The following is a 22,252-nucleotide window of genomic DNA, read 5'->3' as shown; positions in this document are numbered from 1 at the left end:
AAGCCCACTTTTATCATATCATATCCCTGCTCAAAAATCTTTTGGGACTTCCTACACTGACACAGTCAAGTTTATACTCTTTAGTCTGGATCTTGAAACTTGAGTACACTTTTGCAAGTAGGTAAGGGAGGTGGAGGTGGGGAAGGAACACTGCCTAAGAGCCGTGGAGGCAGGGCCTTCTTTGCGGCTCTGTCTTCTCCATGTGAGCTTCTTTGAGTGTCTTTTCCATGTGAGCTCTTGGCATCTTCTGAGCCCCTGAGAGCCTAGAGCACCTAGGATATATTAGCCATTCCAACATCAATGTGGGTTGTTCCTCCTTTGTGTCAGCCCTCACAGATCAGATGAATATCAAATCCTGTGTGCCAGTTACAAGCAATGATGGTGACTCTAGTTAGTGAAGGACTAAAATGATAGTTATTGTAATGGACCAAAGGAAAGAAATATTTTGGGGGGAAGGGGTACTGGAGATTGAACCCAGGTGCCCTTAACCACTAAGCCACATCCCCAGCCCTTTTTGCTTAGGGCCTTGCTAAATTGCTGAGGCTGGCTTTGAACTTGCAGTCTTCCTGCCTCAGCCTCCAGAGCTTTGGGGATTACAGGCATGGGCCACTGGGCCTAGCTAAGGAAAGACATTTTAACAAGAGTAGGTTGAATCTGTCTAAATAAGAAGTGTAACTCCACAATTATAATAGCTTTTTCATTTTTTATGTCCATTCTCCAAACTCAACTGTTGGAGTACTTAGCATATCGCCCCCAGCATCCCCGCAAATGAAGAGAGTAGACAGATGGGGTGGCATGGCATGTGGCACCCAAGAGGCGCTTTTCTTCTGGTGGTGGGCACCAAGGCTTCCCAGGAAGTGAGACCCGGGCAAAGCTTTGAAAGGTGAATTAGCGTTGACCAATGGTGAGATTGGAGGGGACACCGAGAGGCTGTGCCAGGGACCGGAGGCCCGCAGTGTGCTGCGGTGAGGGCTGATCAGAGCCTTTATGGTATTCAAGCTTGTGCCCTTTATTCTGTAATGAGGGAGGGGAGTCTCTGGGCAGAGAAACGTGAAGATGACTCCAGCCCAGACCAGAGAGAGTGGGTGGGGGTGCGGCCGCTGGAGGCAGGGACACGGAGGCACAGGGCCCCGTAGCCCACAGATCTCGACTCCCTCCCTGTAGGTGCCTTAAAATCCCCAAGGTGAGAGGCGGTGATAGGGGGCGCCTAGGTCATCCAAGCTCCTGAAGCCTTTCCTGTTTGCCTCCACTGCCTTTGTCTCCACGGTGTGCTCCAAAAAATGGACAGTGAGGAGTGGACTCCTCCAGCGACATGTTTGTGGTGATGTGCAGACGTGGACGTTTGCCAGTCTGGAGTTTATTAGTGGAGCTCTCTGGAGCGCGTCCTGTCTTGTCAGGAATGCGAAGCCACTGGGGGATACACGCGGCAGCTGCCCGTCTCGACCCCTCTCCCTTCCGCTGCTAGCACCGAGTGCCACGTCCAGTCTAAACCCATAAAGGCGTGTGCATTCAGATGTGCGAAGTCACACATTTTGCCTAACATATAGGAGAAGGATCAGTAGTATCCTGTGAACATTTCGGTCTCTGCCCGTGTGCTGTACACACAGAGACACGAGTCAAAACCACACCACACTCACAGCTCCAATCCCACAGGTGCCATGGCCAGCCTGGACCGAGTCCCGCTCCTCACCTTGGTCCTGATTCAATTCTGCTGCTCAGCTGTGGGGTTAGTCAATTTCTTTAAGATTCAGATGAGGCTCTGGATTCCCGCCCACCACCACCTAAGCAATGGCTTCTGTGAACCTTCAGATAAGAAACAGGTGACAGGCAAATGGCTCAGCAACATGACCAGCAATCACAGGGCGTTTCTTTCTTGCCTTTTTTTTAATTCAGCAAGAAGAGAATCCCCGAGGATGCTAGGCAGGATTCATAATCACCGGAAATTTCAAGTGTGGAAAATCAAATTGAAAATAATTGACTCTTTGTGGATTAAGGAAGCATTTAGAGATCTTTTAGGACCCTAATTAAGAAACCCATTCTAAATGTGAGTGGCCGGGACAAAACTGAGCCCACTGCGGAATCCTGCAACCAGAAGCTCTGAACAAGGGAGCTTACTGGTGTTGGGCAGAACTGGTAAGGAGAGTCAATCTTACATTTATTCACTTAACTCACATTTGTTGAGTAATAATGTGTTTTAGACACCAAAATGCAAAGAAATAATGGAAAGAAACTGCCTGAGTCAAATAGATGTGGGTTGATGCTGGGTTCCCCTCTATAATCTGGGATCAGTTGGTAACACTTTTCAAGCCTCAGTAGCTTATGTGTGAAGTAGGGACCCTTGAAGCCCTTCTCTGGGTCATGGTGAGACTTACACAGGGCAACCTCACAGGTGTTCATGTCAAGTGGGATCTCGACTCCCTCCCTGTAGGTGCCTTAAAATCCTCAAGTGAATACAACATCAAAATGCCAGAGAATTACCTAAAAGCTTATTATTATACTGCATTAATTTATAGCAAACTGCTCAGCGTCAAACAAGGGAGCCTGCTGCTATCTAGACAGGAGCTTCTCATACCCCAGAATTTTTCAGAAACCCATTCCAAGCAAGGGTTGACATAAACTCAAGCTGAGCTTCAGTTCTGTGACACTTTAAAAAATCTGTAATATTAAAAGTAAATTAAATAATGCATATGACTAGGCACTGAAGGTGTTTAGGGAGCAATTTCACAGTTGATGACTCAAGCCTTCCCAGTAGATGAGAATTCACGTTTCCGCAGCAGTAGAGGAGCAAAGTCCCAGCAGTTGAGGAGGAGATGAGGACACGGGGAGTGGGACTGATTTGGGCAGATGAGAACCTGGGCAAGAGAATGGCTACCATTTTCTGAACTTTTATTCAACAAATGAACAGATACTCTTGGTTATAGAATCTGGATCAGGAAATGTGGGTTAGCCTCCCTGTCCCTCTACAGTCCCACAACGTAACTTGGAGCTGGAGATTCAAGTGGCCATGTGGCTTCCCAGGACCCAGAGGGGCCTCTCACTTATCTCCCCAACCCTCCATGTTCAAGTCCCCTTTGCCACCATCACCACCTGCTCCTGTGGTCTCCCCCTCTGGTGTCTTTTTTCGAGTCATTGTTATATGTGTGGTTTGCTCTGTAGTTAATTTAGAAGATGGAGTTTCTCATTCTCCCCAGCGAATGAACAAGGAGCTATCCCTTCGGCAGCAGGGAGAGATTCAAGCCAAGCTATCCACATGCTCTTCTCTGTCTACGTATGGGATGGGATTTGGCAGAAACAGAACCCAGAGCCCTTCTGGGTTATCAGTGGGAGTCTGGGCACTGGGCTTGGTCCTCATCCAACGGATGGAGTTGAGCTGGGCTGTGTTTCAGCCATTCTGAAGAAATAGCCAGAAACCTAAAGTCTGGGGCAGGGTAGATCAGAAACCAAATGGGATTGGCCTGGAGCCAGGGGAAAACAGAGTCAAACCATGCAGGCGAAGCCAAGTTGGAAATGACAAGGAAGCCAGGAGACATCATCCTGGAGCAGTTTGACAAATCTCACCAAATTGCTTTTGACCCAGCTGTGAAGGCTTTTGCTCTAACAGCATCTTAAAAGCACTGACCAGCTTCTGACAAGTCCACAGGAAGCAGGCCCAGGTTAGACAGGCAGCAAGTGCCTGTGGCACAGAGCAATCTCACCTGGCCTTAGAATTCACAAAGCATTTGCCATTCAGTGTAATGTCCAAGTCTTGTTAAAACCCGCTGTTAATTCCCATTTCACACTCAGGGGTTAATAAAGGTGAGAGACCTGCCTAAGGTCACTCGGCCTTCACGTTTGAAGTCTGGTCTGGGACCTACTGCTTCCTCCGCATTTAGTTCTGAATATATGGTCTTGGCTGTATTCACACTGTATCCCATTCAATCCAGCTATGTGGGCAGCTGGAACCATTCATTACTCTCTGTTCCCAGGCTGAATGACAGTCTTGCTGGGTGGTGTTCAAATTAGCCATTACCCATTTCTAATCTGACCCAGACCTGGAAGCTCACAGTGGACCTGAGGACAGGGTACAACCCATTCTGGGTGCTTACCATCCAGCTGCACTGTGGCTGCAGGTGGTGACCCTCATCTTTCCTCCCCACATAGCCAGACCCCTCTCTCTTTACTTCATATGTCTGTGCTTTGGCACGACTGCCCATTTCCTGCTTAGTATCACCTGGCTCTTGGAGAAATCAGGGAATAAGTTTTAACAGCTCCCATTTTTGGATAATCACCTGTATGAAATCTCAGCAAATATAGGTAGCAATCAAGCTGCAATTAGTTAATATAAAGCAGCCAGTCCCATCAAATTCAAGTGTTGCAATGGACATGGATGGTTGGCTGAATATCAGTGCCATTTATAAGTACATCTTTCTTGGGATTGTCCTGGACTTGAAAATATTTTTTATTAACTAGCTGAGATTTTACAGAAATTAATTGTTTGCTATGCCTCATCAAGTTCATCCCCCGGAAATAAGCCCCAGAATTGCCTTGGAACAGCTACGTGCATGGAGGTGCTTTCTGGGTAGTTCTCTGAGACACGCCACCTCCCTTCATGCTGCTCCCTAATTCTCACCTCTCTTCTGGAGCTCCGCTACCTAGCATCTTAATGAGGCTTCTTCTAATTGTCCTGTAACTTCACAAGCTGTTGCTTAATTTCCGTCTTTAGACTTGGCTCATATTCCAAAATAGTCTATTGTTTGCTAATGCCACACTGGGCATGGTACTAACACAGCCAGGGAAGTGGAATTTGGGGACCAGGGAAGGAGTGAGGGGCCGGTAGAGCTCTGAACGAAGCAGTTCACCCTGCAGCGTCAGGAAGTTCATTTATGAGAGAGTAATGAAAGCATTTGCTGTCAACCTGCCCCATCTGTGTTAGTCAGGATTTCTTTATGGGACAAAAGTGACAGAAACCCACTCAAAAAATAATTGAAATGAATAAATGGCATTGATTGCCTCACATCAGCAGATCCAAGGGAATTCAGGCATGGCAGGACGTATCATCAGGGCTGTCCCCTCTCCACGTCTTTGTATTCATTTCCTGGGCTGCTCCAACAAAGTGACACAAACCTGGTGGCTTAAAACAATAGAAAATTTGTATAACCAGGTGAATGTCTGTATGCCACTGTACACTTAAAAATAGTTAAAATGGTAAATTTGGCTTTGCATCTATTTTACTATAATTTTAAGAAACAAAGCAGCAGCAAGCCCAGACATTCATTCTCTCACAATTCTGGTGTCAGAAGAGCTATCCTCTGTCTACAGGCTCAAGGAGGCTCTTTCCTTGCTTCTGCCCAAATCCTGGTGGTTGCCAGCATTCTCTGAAACTCCTTGGCTTGTGGAGGCATGGCGCTAACCTCTGCTTCCATCTCACATGGTATTTTCCCTCAGTGTGTGTGTCTCTGCATCCATCTCTCTCTCTCTCTCTCTCTCTCTCTCTCTCTCTCTCTCTCTCTCTCTCTCTCTCTCTCTCTCTCATTGGACCACGACTCACTCTAGTCCAGAATGACCTCATCCTAACTAATTGCATCTGCAGCAATTCTACATCCAAATGAAGTTGCACTCAGACGTGAATTTTTTCAACCTAATACAATTTCTTACTTCCGTTTGCTTATTTGGCTTTATTTCACTCAGGAACCCCTAAGTGTCAGTGACATAACTTCAGGAAACCCTAGCAATTTCCCTTCTCCCTAAGGTCTGCATCCCCTTCCCCTCTGGCATCCATAAGTGGATTTTGATTGGGCAATGCTTGAAAAGCTCACCCCTGGACCAACCCCATGTGAGATGCGAGAGTCAGTCCACTCTGAGGCAGAGAGAGCAGGGCCAGGGGCCTGGCACACAGTCTTTCCAGACTTCATGGAAATACAGGAGAGACTCAGAGGGCACATGTCCCTAAAATATTTTTCTAACTCTTCATTAATATAACTACATTTCTGTTATTAGAGGAGAAGAAAATCTCATTTTAAAGTATTATTTTTACCTATAGATCATTCAACCATGATGGCTGATCATCAAACCATGAGGGTTTTGGTTTAAAATTAATTAAATTAGGAGTTCCTGGAAGGCTAGAAATGGGAGATAGATAGATAGATATCAGAAAGAAAATAAGAGTCAGTGCTAGGGGTGCAGATGTGGTTCATTCTCAAAGGGTTCATATAGTAGAAGTTTGATAAACTGTTAGTATAGAAACTTAAAGAGGAGAGGGTTAGTAGGGGGTGCACAGGTCATTGGGGATGTGCCCTCTGAAGAAACTATAGGACCCTACCTTCTCTAGATTTCTGTTTCAAGATGTGATCTCTTTCTCCCACCATTTTGATGCACCATTAAGTCCTCACCAGAAGCCGTATACTAATGAAACTTCCCTACCTGATCTTGGAATTTAAACCTCCAGAACCATGAGCTAAATAAAGTAGCTAGCCTTGGGTATTTTGCTATAATACCACAAAAATAACATATATATATACATATATATATGTATGTATGTATGTATATATATATATATATATATATATATATATATATATATATATATATATATGGAAGGGAGTGGATTCAACCAGAATTTATAGCAAGGCTATAATTAATGAAAACCCCAACTCTCTTTCATTTATGAATTTAAGCCAGAAATGTAAGGAGACCCTTAGATGACACAAAAAGGTGACATAGGGCATCAGGTATGCTAAGAACTACAGGATATTCTGGACATGACCTTTATTAAAGCAAGACCTAAAGTAAACTTCAAACCCCCCTCTACCTCTACCATGTGTGATTCCATTTTCTAACTCTTCTATTTTCATTAAGTTGTCACAGCAGATTCATCAATGGAAGTGCCACTTTCAAACCTGGACTTTCAAGAAAAAACCTGCAGTTGCATGGACTTTTTAAATTAACCAACATCCTCCCTCCCTCTTATTTCTAACGTACAATTAGGGAAATGATTATTATAACCTTTTTACCTGAAGAGCAAGATCTAAGCTAAAGCAAACAGCTTCTGTTATCCAGGGTGGGGAAGGTAAAATAGATTTTAACCCCTGCAGGTCATGGCATTTTGGGCAGAGGCTAGCAATGTTCTTTGGCAGCTCACTTTTCTAAATGCTTGCTTATGCTTCAATCTGGGTGAGGAGATCTATCTGGACAGGCCTGCAGGCTGTCATTTTACTAATTTGCTTAGTCAGCAAATGGGTACTGCCAGCCCACCAGTTACATCAGGCAGAACTTGGGCATCCTGTGTGGGGCCCCTTGGCCCTGCTTATGCATCAGTTAACAACCTGCTCTTCCGGTTCCCTGACAGCATGAATGATGGTTTGGACTTAAGCATCACAGACACTTAGAGACCCTGCTTCCTGCCCCAGCCTCACCTCACGTAATACGAAAGAGGAGTATGAAATAGTCTTTTCTTGCCTCATCTGAGCTGGCAGTGCTCTTGACAGGTCCCAAACTAATTTAGTTGCAAGATCCTCAGCAGTAACCATGCACCTAGCAGATGGATTTCATTTGCCAGTCCTCAGCCCAGATGGTGTCAAACAGCGGCACCTGGGATACCTGGGAGAGACCCCAGAGCGGAAACACAAATTCTGAAAGCAAGAGGAGAAGAGAAGGCTAAGGGATTAGAGAAGAAAGAAAGAATGATAACTCATGAAGATAATTAATATGGCCAAGAGAGGGAAGGAAGGATAAGCTACGACTAGCAATACCCAATGAGGAGTGACAGGCTCGTCCCTATTTGCCTGGGACTTTTCCCCAGTTTTGCAGCTGAAAGTCTCATCTCCTGGGAACTCCCCTTGGTCCTGGGCCAACCAGGACCTTGGCCACACAGGGAGACCTAACACGGGCTTAAATGATGCGGGGTGAGAGAGGAAGCCCCTGAAAAGGACACTGACAACACTTTGGGGCCAGAATGTTTAAAATTTGAAAACTGTGACTCTGGACTCTGGTCCCAGGAAGCAGATCCCACAGCACACAGAGATGTGGCCCAGACCGCTCAGCTAGCCAAGGGTATCGCTTGTGGTGGCACTCCGCGCTTCTCCACCATTGCATCGTGTTCTCAACACATAAAGCTCCTGAGATGGCCAAATCTATTTTGCTGATTTGTTTTATGGCGTAGCTACCTAGGTTTCATTCTTCCATGGTATAAAGGTCTAGTTGACAAAGGTGTACCCCTGGTGAGTGAGGCCCCAAGGATAAATCTAAAAGAGAGCCACAATCATAGGCAGAATCAGAATCTCCCCTGGAGTCAACACAGGCCTGTCTGCAAGGAAGAAAGTGGCCTTCAAGGTCACTGGGCCACAGGCAACCAACCGTTGTCCTGGGAGGTGACCCTGTGCCTCCCACAGCATAGGTAGGGCCTTAGCATCTTCTTCCTTATCACTCCAGCCTGAGCTCAGACTGCCCTGCTGTTGGTATCGGCATTGGCCTCACCAGCACAGGCATCTCACCAGCATGGGCATTTTACTACTGGGCCTGCCGATCTGTCTGCTGATACAGGACGAAGCTCCAGGGACTGGTCAGCTTCTTCCTGCCTTGGGTTTGGCTTTATGACTAGGTGATGACAGCCTACTGTGGCCCCAGCAGGGCTCCACCCAGATTAAACAAAGGTGTCTATTTTGCTCAGAAAGAACCTCTCCTGCTCCTTGCTGCCCACTTGCCAAGGTGCAATAGACCAATCATCTAGATGCTCTTTCAGGAGCAAAAGGTTACTCATAGGTCCTAGTTTTTCTACAATGCCCACTTCTCAATGCCCCATAGATCCACGCTTTTGTCCACTTATTTTTTAAAATACTTATTGAGAGATGAGTACATGTCAGGCCCTTATGCAGAGGGCAAGACAGGCAAGATCTTTGCTCATGACGCAATGTCCTGAAGAGGGAAAGATAATAAACAGAAAGTACATAAGTGAAAAACATTTCAGAAAGCAATAGCACTGGAAAGAAAACATAAAAAGGGAATGTCATCTTCCTGGGAAGGAGCTTCACCTTGGTGGACCTTCCCACCCAAACATTGCAATCTACCAACTGCTCCAAGAGGGTCACGCTGCCTCCTGCTGGCCCAGAGCAGCAGAACATCCTGTGCTTTGTTGAGGTTGCTTCTGTTTGTCTGCAAGTCACTGTTGCTGTGTTCCCTCTGTGCCCTTCTCTTGCCATTTGTGTAACCCAGTCAGTACTTGAAGGAGATGGGGGTGCTATGGGAACTGAACCTCCCTTTTTAATGTCCCTGGGCTTTGGTATCAGCCAGACTGAGTTCCCTTCCTTTGCCTCCATCTGCCTTGCTAATTAGTACTGGTCCTTCAACGCAGCTTAAGCATCTCCCCTGGAAAGACTTCCCTGTGCCCTGCAATATGTGTCCCAGCAGGGGGAAGCTCTAAATGCCACGTGGGCGTGGGCGTCTCCTCCATTTGTACTCAGCGCAGCATCTGAGGCATAGATGAGGCTCCACAGACGTTCACTGAATGCACACATGGATAAATGAATGAGCCTGCAGCTCAGCAGGCCAGCCTGGATCTGATAAGCCTGGTCCCCCAGCTCACTGCATAACCCAGAAGTCTACAATGAAAGGCAAAGTAAACTTGTTTTCCCATAAATCGTATCACGCATGAACACAAAGTTGGAAAGGCGTCTCTCAAGTGGCTCAGATTGGCTCTCCCAGAGGCCAGAAGCACAACTGCTTTTGTCAAAGCCACACAAACACCCCCCCCCCCAGTGGATTTCCTTGAAACATCTATTGATCTTTTAGGAAAGTATAATTTAACAAAAGTGCTGCTTGCAGCTTCTTGTCTTGTTGCCTGAATTCCCTCCAAGTATTTCCAGCTATAATGTGAAATTCAGCAGCCGATGAGGAGGAGGACTCCCTGGATCACCCACGGGATTGCTGGGGACAGCTGTTTTCACAGCTACCTCTGGACAAGACGTTATCTCTGCCACGTTGGAATGAAAAGTCCCCCGGCTGTGCTGGAGTGGAGGAATCAATGGAGGTTAGCCCCCCGACGAGCCCTGACTTGAGGCCAGGTCTTTGGCATCTCCCCTGGGCTCTGCCTGCTGAGCAGAGAAGGGGGGTTCAGTGTTGTTTGAGGAATGAGGGAGGGTCAGAGAGTCAGTGCTGTGGTTAAGTGCTCTTTATTGTGGGTAGGAAGAGATCACCATCAATCTTTGGAATTGAAGGGTGGGCCACAGGACCGTTCCCCAAGCCTCCCCCTCCTTTATGTTGGCCAAGTGAAGGTGGTCATTAAGGTTCCAGTTTGCTGAAATGTAACCTCCCTGCCCTCTGCATGATGAGGGAAATTGACATTTTGCTTAACCCCCATTCTAGCTAGCAGCCAGGTGACTCAAATACAACAACAGGAGCAGTCGATTTGCTAGACGGGCTGGGGCAAGTCAATGACTGTAAGAGTCTCCATTCTCGGAGGAGCCCACAGCCTGGTGTGTGTGACAGGAAGGTATGTGTGAACATGCTTTATAAACCGTAGGGCATTGGAGTAACATGAGAAATTATTAGGATGGGCCTCCCATAAATTGCTAATTTTTGAAGAGAACTATGCAGAATGCCATTTAATATCCCCTTAATGTCTCATACAGCATTTCTGAACCTCCCAGTGCTCCAGCAGTATCATTTTGAACTTTGTCTGTTACAGCCACAGGCAGAGTTCTTAAAACTCCTACACAAGGAGACTCAGGTACTAAGGGGAGCTGGACCGCTTGGAGATGTAATAGTAGATCTCACCACCAGGTGGCACAATTGATGACATTTCTTTGTCTTGATTAAAAGGGACCTGATATTTGGGGGGCCCAAGCCAAGAGGAGGCTTGCAGTCCACATGCTTAATTATTTAAAAGTTAAATCAATCTAACACAAAAATCAATAAAATGTTTCCTTGAAAAACACATCTTCCTAATGAAAGGCCTGGTGTGGACTCAAGACTCCTCAGAGCCATAGGCAAAAGAGAGGGAAGGTCAAGTGAGCCTCCCCCACCTTCAGCCACGCTCACGGTGTGAGAACCTCCAGATCTTTGTGCCCTTGACCTTGGGCCACCCTTAGGAGCCAGGCCACCAGGGAGTCCCTGCATGCTCTGGAAGCTCAGAATTGTTTGCATATGGACTTGTGAAGTTCTGGGGACCCACCATGTGGTGTAGAACCAGAGTCAGCTGGTTTTTCTGTAACGGGCCAGATAATAACTATTTGGGGATTTGTAGTCAATACAGTCTCTGTCACACTATTCAGCTTTGCCATCGTATCGTTAAAGCTGCCATAGACAATACCATAAATGAATGTGGCTGAATTCACACTCATTTATGGTATTGTCTATGTACAAAAACCAGCACAAGTTGGATTTGGCTTGAAACCATGGTTTGCACATACTTAGTCTAGAAGCTGGGGGTCTAGAGTTGCAAATAAAATACAGGACACTAAGTTAAACTTGAATACCAGGTAAGCTAGATAATTTTTTGTGTGTAAGTATATCCCAAATATTGCATGTAGCATACTTATACCAATAATAATAATAATAATAATAATAATAATAATAATAAAAAGAATTGTTTATCTGACATTCCAATTAAGCTGTGCATCAAGCATTTTTATGTGCTAAATCTGTCCACCCTGGCTGGGGTGGGGGCTCTGGGCAGAAACATCCCATTAGCCCTGTGGCCTCCTCACCCCAGTGGGAGTGCCCCAGCCAGAGGGAGGCCAGAGCAGACCTCCAAAGTGCTGACCCTGGGTCAAGGCCATGCTTTCCCAGGTCTGAGGAAATTACTGGCTTTTAAATGACAATTTTTATTCTTTCAAAGAATACATAGATTTTTTTAAAAAAAATATCTTTTCCTTTTAAATAGCTGATTTTGTGTCACTTGGGCGTTATCTATTCAACAAGTGTTTACTTCTCAAGTTCCTGTTGTGTGCCAGCTTGTGGGGAAGATGGAAAGGTGTACACGGCCACCAGTCCCTGTCTTCCTGGGGCTTCTACAATGGAGGTGGACACCATGCTAAGTCACATATTCACCTGTAAATAATAACTACAAAGCAGAAGGACATGAGGATGAACAGACAAACTGAGAGGTTAAGAAAGGCATGCCCGATGCCTGGGGTTTGGCCTGAGATATGAGGGTCTCGCAATTGAGGAGTGAAGCCTGGGAGGAGAGGACACCAGACCGAGGGAACTTGCTGGGTGCAGACCCTGAGGTGGGACCTGAGAGAGCCCACAGGTGAGCAGAAGGGGGGGGGCAGGAGCCAGAGGGGACAGGCGTGGCCAGTCCTGCTCCTGCTAGCAGCCTGACAAATCACCAGAAGAGTCTGAAGCTTCCCAACACACAGAAATGATAAATATTTGAGGAGACAGAGAGCTAATCACCCTGATTGAATCATTACGCATTGTATACATGTATCAAATTATCATACCATAACCCATAAATATGTACAAATATTATGTGTCAATTTTTTTTTAAAAAAATTAATGCCACGGGAAGCCCTTATAGGGTTTTAAACAGAGCATATGCTCCAAAATTCTGATTTTTAAAGATTACAGCTGCTGATGCCTCCTACAGAGAATGGGGCAAAAAGAAGAGCAGAGAGGAGACTCAGGAGCCCTGCAGCGGTTCCGGCAGGCGGGGAGCCGCCCAGGCGCTGGAGGGGAAGGGTAGGCTGAGAATTTGCAGCTTTGTAGAGATGAAAAAAATGTAGAGAGGACACAGGACGGGGAGAAAATAGGCATCTCCGTTGCTGAGGCTTCAGTTGGGATCTTGGATCAGTCAACCTTTCACTACCTTGAACAAAACATGGGACAAGAACAACTTAGAGGAGGACAAGTGTGTTGAGGCTTTTGCTTTCTGAGGTTCAGTCTCTGGTGGGCTGACTTCATGGCTCTGGGCCTGAGCGAGGCAGAACATCATGGCAGAAGGGAGGGTGGAGGGAAGCAGTCAGCTCAGGATAGGAAGGAAGGAGAGCAAGCGAGGTGCCAGGACAAAATACAGACCCCTAGGCCTGCCACAGGACCTGCTCCCTTCAGCCTCCAATGGATTGATCCACTGTGAGGTTACAGCTCTAGTCATCTAATCCTAAGCTTCCTTGGGAGACACTTCATATCCAAAGCCTAATAGATATTAAGTGTCCCCCAAAGGCCTATGTGTCAAAATTTGGTCCCCATGGGAGGTAGTGGCACCTTTGAGAGTTAGGCCTTGAGGAAGGAATTTGGTTCCATTGAGAATTATGAATTCTAAGAGGAATATGGGGTCTCAGCCCCTCCTCTTCTTCTCTCTTTGCTTCCCAGCCACTATGGTGTGAGCGGTTTCCTTTTATCATGCTCTCCCCCCACAATGTTCTGCCTTACCACAAGCCAGTTGGCCAACTGGCCATGGACTGAATGGTCACATCTTTGGGGAGGCCAAACTGTGAATCTGTAAGTTTATTTTTTTCAAGTATCTTGTGACAGTAACAGAAAGTTGACTAAGACAAGTGCCAAGCAGACAGAGTCCGTAGAATACTTGTCTCTAGCTCTGAAGAGAGGCGAGGGCTAGGAAGGGAAGATGGGGTGGGTGGCCTATGGAAGACATTCATAACCAGGAGAATAGCTAGGACCTTCGTGGTCAAATGAGAAAGAAGTCTAGGACAGATGTCAAAAGCACTTCCATGTTTAGAAATAGCAAAAGAGAAAAACAAGGAAGGGCCGTGCCCTAGAAGCCCAAAGAAGGGACGGTTTTACAGTACTCCATTTCCAATACTTCCTTAATACATCCTGTTTTCTTGAGAACTTGAGGCCCCACCTCATCATGGCCTCCCTGACACCTTGCCTTGGCTACGTGTGCAGTGACAGAAGGATGAAGCAGAATGAGGGAAGGAGAAAACACCCAGCTCTACACAATCATTCCCACGAGTATTTACACACTCGCCACTGAAGGAGTGAGTGAAGGATGGATGGGTCTTCATTCTCCTGTCTTACTGACAAGGAAATAGGTTTTTAATCTTCCAAAATGTTCTTTGACAAGATGGCAGCCACTAACAGAAGAGGATCTTTGAACACATGTAAGCTGCAATAGCATCCCCCAACCTAGAGTGGCTGCCTGCCCGGTGGTCCTTGGTCAAGCCCACCAGGGTTGGCACCTGGGGGAGTCAGCCCCCTGCCAGGTCCCCCAGGATGAAGGACATGATGTGTGGTTCTGACCACCTCATAGGAAATAACGGGGCTCTTGTAATTCACACGAGTGACATTTCTTAGTGCCTAGTAAATAACCCTGTGTTTTGACCTGTGACAATGTGAAATGCTAACAAAGCCATGAGGAAATTAAAATACTTCCATGCAGTTTGGAGGCTGTCTAAGCAGTTCCTGTCGAGGTGAGAAAAGGCTATCTAGACTCGGGAAGAAAACAAAGGAAGAAAAAGGTCTCAGAGGAGATAGCTGTGTGGAGAAATGCCAAAGTCCAAGAGTTTATCTAGACCAAAGAGAGGGCTTTTACATTAGGAATTCCAAGCCGCAGGTCACTAACATCTAGTGACATAGGTAAGGTGGAAATGGATGATTAAAGAAGACCTGGGCTCTGATTGCTCTATTGGAATAAAATCTGATGTACAACAGTACTTTTTATATAGGCTGAGCATCCTGAATCCAAAATCTGAAATGCCCCACAAAATCCAAAACTGAGCACCCCAAGTGGAAATGCCAAAAGTGGAAAATTCCACCCCTGACCTCGTGGTGGGATGGGCCATGGTCAAAACACAGGCACACTAAAAATACTACATAAAATTACCCTCTGGCTACCTGTATCAGGTCTATTATGGAATATAAACAAATTTTGTTTTTCTGTTTGGCTTCATCCCCAAGATATGTCATTATTTACATCCAAGTAATCCAAAACCAGAAAAAATAGAAAACCTAAAACACTTCTGGTTCCAAGCATTTCAGAGAAGGGATACTCTATGTAGCACTTTTCAAAATCCTTATGTATATGTACCACCTTGTTTTATTTTTCCAGAAATCGGGCAAAGTAGGCATGGCAGAGATTAAGACTCCTATTTGGCAGATGAACAAAGGGAGAAAGGCTCAGAGAAATAAAACAAGTTGCCTAAGGTCACACAGTGACCTGGTCAGGGAGTGGCCTGAACCCTGGCCTCCTGACCAGCAGTACTTTGTTCTAGCACAGTATCTTTCAGAACAGTATTAGACCACAAACTGAGATCAAGACAAGACCTCCGTGTTCCCACAAAGAATTTTCTGCCCAGCTGTTAGCAGCCTCCTGTGGCTGGTTCATGCCCCCTGCCAGGTAACACCAGGAGTCTATATAAATAGAAGCTACCAGTTAAGACACCCCAATAGAATCCTAAAGTAGGTGTCCTATGCAAAGCTTGCATTTTCCAAAAGGCTTCCAAGCTCTTACTGCGAGGCATGAAATTAGGCAGCTTCACTCAATTCATTGCTACTTACTGTTGCTGTCCATTCCTAGGCGAGGTGAGCTCAGCCAGGTTGGCCCTCTGTGCGGCTCTCTGGTGGGGTACTGTGGAGTTGGGCAGAATCAATAATCTCATCTGCCCCTGATCCTTTGATCTCCTCTCCTAGGTCCTCTTGTGCAAAACTGAAGAACTAACCACAGGACTTCCAAAAATTAAACCAAAACTGCCCTACCAGGGCAAGCCTTGGTGTGGACAGGATGAGAAATAGGGGAGATGTCAAGGCCCAGTCTTGCCCGTGTCTGGCCCAGGCGATGGAAATGGGATTTCCCCTGGTGGAATGGGCTGGCTGAGAAATAAAAGCTAAGAAAAAAAATTTAAAAAACACAGGACACAGAATGTAGTTTCAAAAGTGGGCACAGGACGAGCAAGCCAGTCAGACAAACAGAGCTTCTATACTCTGGCAAAAGGGAGCCTGAGATGGCTTTATTTATATCAGGGACATCAAAGGCAGGGATAAGGTTTCAAGAGTCATCAGGTTGACTGACATCTTGGCAGGTCATGCCCATCTCAAGTGCTGTGTGGGATCTCTGGCAGAGCTTGGGGGAAGTTCACCTGCATCAGGTGGTCAGTCCCTGCCTCCATGCCACAGGAGATTTCCAATGCCAGACTTACCCCCTCAGGAGGCTACTAAGTGCAACACAGTCCACACACAGCCCGTGGACGACTTGTGGCAGCCCAGATAAGAATTCTGGCCAACACAGGGACCTAAGGACTAGATTCCAAAATCCTCAAGGATAAGAATCCTTTGGGCTTCCCTTCCTTTTGTATCCTAATGCAACACACATAGTCTTGCAAGTTAACAGTGTAGACTTGCTCACTTGAATCATCCTAAACAGATATATGAAGAACAAAGTAGAGAATATATTTGCTCAAAAGGTACCACTTCTCTTACAAATCAATAAGAAAAAGATGAAAGACACCTAGAAAAACAGGCAAATACCTAAATAATTCTTCCCTGAACAGAATATCCAAATGGCCACTAAGCATAGGAATAGTATCAGTGGTTTCAGAGAAATGCCAATTAAAACCACCTGACATACCACCCACCCCTGATCTCTGAGGGGCTGCGGAGCCAGCAGCAGTCTCACACTCTGTAAACTGGTACAATTCATCCATGTGGGTTAACTATTGCATCACCCAGGTCATCATAGTTTGTTAACCAATGAACAAACCATGATGACCCGGGTGAGTTTCACCAATATAATGCTGACCAAAAGAGTACAGGATGTGGTTACGTGAGTGTGTTCTGTTTATGAACATTCTTTGGGTTCCATACTTGTGACTTGTGTATCTGAATGTATTTTATACTTCTATAAAAATCTCTTTGAAGGAAAAAAAAAAGCACATTAACCAACAAACATTCTCAACTCTGCTGCTTCTACGACTGCTCTTATCACCCAACAAGATGTAGCTCAAGAAGAAAAGAAGGAAAGAAAATTTCTCCTTCCTTCCATCCCCTTCTGTGGCACACCGTGTCTTTGTAGAGTTTTCTCTCTCTTCTCCTTTATTTGCTTTGTGGGTTAGATCTCTGCTCTTTGGATGGTCTGATCAGAGGGCAGCTTCGTGACAGGCATGGTGTGGAGACCTGGGTCTTGGAAGGAAGCCTGGGTCCCACTGCACTTTTTGGTGGTGGATTGGATGGCAGGAGCAAGAGGCAGGATTCAATTCTGGAGATTTTGCATGCAGTGGTGCACTTTTCCTCACCAGCACCCAAGAGGGGCAAATTTACATTGCAGACAGAGATCAGAGCAGCAGCTGTGGGAGGATGAAGTTAAAGAGCCAGGACGATGGGTTAGAAGCCCCTTTCAATGGTTCAAGCAAGAAGGACAGATACCTTGAAAACAAGGGCTCACCATTTCTTAAAGATGGAGGCAAGTGACCAGGATGGCTCGAACCAAGGGGAAGAGAGGAATGAGGCATCAGTAATTAGCCATGGCCAAATGTAAATCTGGTATTGAGCATGGAGGGATACCACCAAGTGCCCATGAAGAGCTTGGAGGTGTTTAGTCTCCTCTGTGATGATTAAAGGCAGCTTTGATCACTTTTAAAAAATCACATTTTGTTTTTCCAGAGGAGTTTGCTTTATTCCTGAAGCAAACATTGATTTATTTCCTCCTTTCTGGGCAAAAATTCCTCGAGTTTAACTGCTGTGGCTAAAACAACTCTTTTTTGTGCTTCAAAGTCTCAGTTGCCTGCTTATAGGAAGAGAGTATTTTTGTCTCTTGCAGCTGCAAAGACCAGCTAATAGAAGGTAAAGAAAAGACTGTTACCCCCTCCTCCTGGGTTTGGAGCTGTCAGAAACCAGAGCTCAAACTTTATAAATAGAGGCAGGAGCAAGATCACCATGCTCAGAAAAAACCACTCTCCCCTACAACTTTCGGATATCCATTTTTGGTTAACCCAAGTCAATAAATCCCATCAAGGTCAAAACCCAGGGACCTTGACGATGTGGCGGAGTCAAATAGCCTTTATGTCCAATTGCTGACCACAGGGAGTATGAGAGACTGGGAGTCTGAGGCCTTGATTCTCAGATCTGGGTGAAAAGGAAGGCAGACTTGAGGGAGGGGCGTCCTCTAAGGGATGGCAGCCAATATCTCTGCTTCCTCCCAGCAGGTCTCAGGACCCCGGCAGAGGGCTCATGTTGGCAGCTTGGACAACCCCAAGACGGGGGTGGTGTAGAAGCCAGGTAAATCCCTCTATGGGGGGTGCCGAAATTGCCAGAGAGCCCCAGTCCTCCTCCTGGCATGGGGACAACATCTCAGTCATGTGTTGCTCTTAATGTATTTTAAAGACACTCTCTTCTTCTGGATTTTGTCTCTATTTGGCAACAAAGGTGTGTTTGAATACGATTAGAGGCAAGCTCCTGCTATTCATGTGAACATACTCAGCCTGAAGTGTGGACAGGAGAGAGCAGGAGATCTGATCATCAGTCCTGGGGATTCTGTTGGGTGGAGCAACCATGATTCAGGACAGGCTCATCCCTGTATGGGTTCCTCCGCACACACACACACTATTCAGCACCTCAGCAGCTGCTCCCTCTCTGTGGTCCCTCCCTGTGGACAGCACCTACAGTGTACCAGGAACTGTAATGGGATCCAAGGCACAAAATGATGTGGACCCTCTTGTGCAGAACAGAAAAACAGACACATCAGAACTAAGTTCTCCCACAATGGGATGAGAGTAATGACGGAGGTATATTCTAATTACTCCAGAAATACAAATGGAGGCTGATTAGTTCTAGGGGCAGGGGGCGGGGAACAAGACTGAGCATGCTGGCAGGAAGAGCCTCTCCTGGACTCTCTGTTGAGTGAATAAATTGGTTGATTTTCAACTAAGAAGTGGCATTTGACATGAATCTGGAAGTACAGGAAAACTCTGAGCTGAAGGAGTTTGGGGTCTTTGAAGGAAGCCTGGGTCACACCTGCTTGGAGGGCAGTGGTGAGAGAAAACCCTTTCAGAAGGACCAGCTAAAGTTTAAGAGAGTGCTCCCCATGGTGGACGTCAGCATGCCCAGGAGGCCACCGCCTGAGGTCTAGTCACACTCAGAGTCACAGGAAGACTATGGTGCATCTTCCCAGTATGCAAATTTTACTTAAGTCATCCGGTAAAATAATCTACATAGAAAGTAATTAAGGGCATTTCTAAAATTAAAATAACCATATGCAATGCAAGGCAATTTGGCATGAATTTTAGGAGAAAGGATTAGCCCTGTATATAGGTGGCCCTGCATTCTGCTGCCAGGGTCCTGCTCTGTCTCACAGGCCATTCGGGGTACTCTGAGGAAGGAGGAGAAGGCTGGCCTATGGGTAAAGTGGGGATAGGGGTGTCTTGTGAGCTAGCAGTGGGGACCACATAGTGATGAGCTTTATACACCACGTGAGTGCACGGGGCCTGAGCTTTGTGGATGGTAGAGGGCTCCTGGTGGCCTTCCTGACAGGGTAACTGTCCTGTTGAAGCTGCTCTGAGACCCTCACTGCAGAACCTTGCTGTTTGGACAATGTCACTAAAGCACCGTGTGCCAACCTAGTCATCCCTCTGCATGAGACCTTCAGTGGTTCCTCCCAGCCCCTGAATAAAGTTCAAACTGTGTGCAAACTCAGGCTGCAGTGTGGAGATGGGCGGCTAAGCAACAAGGCTGGAGGTGAGGAGATGGACAACGACCCTGGGAGGTCCCAGAGGCTGGGCTAGGAAGCACCATGGGGGCAGAGAGAAGCAGATGGCATTTAAGGTCCTCCTCGTTCTCTAACTTGTCATTGCAACCTCAGTCTCGCTCACGCTTTCCTACATTTCAATCAGGCTGAATGATTCACCGCTCTGCGCCTCCCTGTAAATATACATTTTGCTCATTCTCCTCCTTCCACCTGGAATGTCCTCCCCTGACCCCACCTCCTGATGCTGAAAGTCCCCCTGTCCTTCAGATCCAGCTCCTGCGATCCTGGCAGCATTATACTGAGTGTCCACCTGAGTGTCCACTGTGCACCAGGCTAGGTGCCCTGAATACTCTCCACTCTCTTCCCCACGAGGTGAGGAGCACTACCTCCATTTTGCAGAGACATTAGGTAACCACCTCAAGGCCACTTAGCTTGCCAGTGACAGAACCGGAATTTGAGTCCTTGATCTCTGTGAGGTTAACCCTTTAATCTTCCTACAGCTCAGTACCACTTCCTCCTTCAGCTGATTTTTCTCTCACAACTAAGCCTATATGCGAGGACCTGTATTTTGGGTCTACATACGGGCACCTCTCTGGATATATGGTGCTGGCATTGTGAGGTGGAATGAGGGAAATGAGGATGGCTGGAGACCTCCCCCGTGGACAGCAACACTGACTCCATGTTCTGGCTCCAATCTGAGGCTGCATAGTCAAATCCAAATCCTCCAGTTCACGGGACTCTGGGGGAATTAAATGGAATCCAGCAAACACGAGGTTTAGCAAATAAATAGGTGTTCAATTCCTGGCTCCTGTCCCCCCTTCCACAGCACAGTTGTTCTGTATGTTTTCAAGACTGGAGGAACAAAACTCTGTGGCATCGTTTGGTCATTGTATCTATAAGAAGTTTTGAAACACCAGCAAGCCCCTGTGTTTGGGTTCAGTCTCCCCTACACACACACACACACACACACACACACACTTACACACACGGCTCTCAGAAGTGCCACACCATGTATTTTCAAGTTAATTGGAACTAATTTTTACTGGAGCATCTCAAGATAATAAATTTCTCTTTGAGAGGACCCTGAGCTGGGGGAAGGTAACAAACGTCACATGAGTCTCGTGATGGCGTGTCTCAGGAGCCTCTGAAACCTGCTCATCCTGAAGCCCAGGCTCGGGCTGAGCAGACACAACCTGTGCCCATGGGGGCTGCCCTGCCATGGGGCTGGGGTCTGCTCCCCACTCAGAACATGCAGAAGTTACAGCTGGATTCCTGTCATGGTTGAGATCTTGACTGTCCCCCGAAGGCTATGTGTTGAAGGCTCGGGCAACAGTCTGTGGAGGTGGGGAAACTGTAAGAGATGGGGCCTATGGAAAGGAGCTAGGTCACTTGGGTGTGCCCTTGAGAGGATATTGGGACCTGTCCAATCTCTCTTTGCTTCTGGCTACTCTCAGGTGAACAGGCCTCTTGTCACATACTTCCACCACAGGCCCCAAGTGACAGGACCAAGCCACCATGAACTGAAACCTCTGGAACTGGCCCTGAATAAATCCCTCCTCCCTTTAGGTTGTTACTTCAGGTATTTTGTCACAGTGACGAGCAGCTGACTAACATAATGCCCTTCCCCTTGGATCCTCTTTCCTGCCACCCCTGGGCCAATCACCCAGCCTGTGGACTCTCCCATCCTCCTCTCTGCCCCACTGCCATCTGCAGCGAAGCCCCTGTCTTGGCTTCCAACCCCATGGCCCTGCAGTCCAGAACTCCAGATCTTAGCATGCAGTCAACAGGCATGCACCCGCACTTACTATGCGCCAGTTATCATTCCAGCCAAGAGCCATTCAGCCACGGATTGCACTACAGCAAGACAAAGCCGGCCCCATGAAGTCCAAAGTCCTCAAGCTGATTGCTTATGAGGCCCACGGCATCTGGGCCCTCCCAGCTTTCCAGCCCATTTATGGCATTCTCCACTGACCCCTCTGGCATTGTCCACTCCAGTCACACTGAGCCCTTCCACCAGGCCTGCTCTTTCTCACCCCAGGGTCTTTGCATATGCTCCTCTCTCTGCAAGGAGCAGCGTGTCCCAATTCACCTCCCTTGCCACTTCCCTACTCACCGTCCCTGCTCATACTCCCAGGCTCAGCCTCAAGGTCACCTCCTCCAGAGAGCCTTCCTTAACCTCCAAAGGTTCTAGATGCCCCTACTTTGTGCACCTATAGTACCATGAACTTTCTCGGCTCTCCTTGAAGGCAGAGACCATATTCTATATTTCTTTTACACAGTCTGCCTCCCTCATGTATCAGAGGCCTCTACGCTGCTCATTGGTTCAGGGAGCCATTGAAGCAGCCAGTCCTGTCTGTGGCTGCTGAGACCTCCCCAGGTATCAATACCCCCAGGCAGCCCTACTTGGGCTTCTGGAACCTCAGAAGGGCCAAAGAGGGGAAGGAAATGAGTAGAGAAGCGGAGGAACGTCTGCTCCCCTGCCTGCGTCTGATTCTCCCTTCCCTCCTGCCCCACTGCACAGTGTAAATCCCAGCTCACTGGGAGTCTAACCGTGAGCTCCCAATTCAATTCTGCAACTAGAGGACGGGGTGGTTTTCTTTCTTGTCTCTCTGCAGGCCTCGGGCCGTGCTTAGAACACAGGGA

The 22,252-nt window shown here is 47.0% G+C and overlaps 1 long non-coding RNA gene across 1 annotated transcript; it reads right to left on the bottom strand.

Annotated features, from left to right (window-relative positions):
• Positions 1-20,623: 20,623 nt before the first annotated feature.
• On the bottom strand, positions 20,624-21,489 carry LOC144377544 (uncharacterized). Its single transcript, XR_013438537.1, has 2 exons — positions 21,415-21,489; positions 20,624-20,943 (listed from the first exon to the last, which is right to left on the bottom strand). It is a non-coding gene; the product is annotated as an uncharacterized LOC144377544 (long non-coding RNA).
• Positions 21,490-22,252: the final 763 nt, after the last annotated feature.

Source organism: Ictidomys tridecemlineatus, chromosome 5, assembly GCF_052094955.1.
Source record: "Ictidomys tridecemlineatus isolate mIctTri1 chromosome 5, mIctTri1.hap1, whole genome shotgun sequence".
Taxonomy (NCBI): domain Eukaryota; kingdom Metazoa; phylum Chordata; class Mammalia; order Rodentia; family Sciuridae; genus Ictidomys; species Ictidomys tridecemlineatus.
This window is presented reverse-complemented; position numbering and strand designations above follow the sequence as displayed.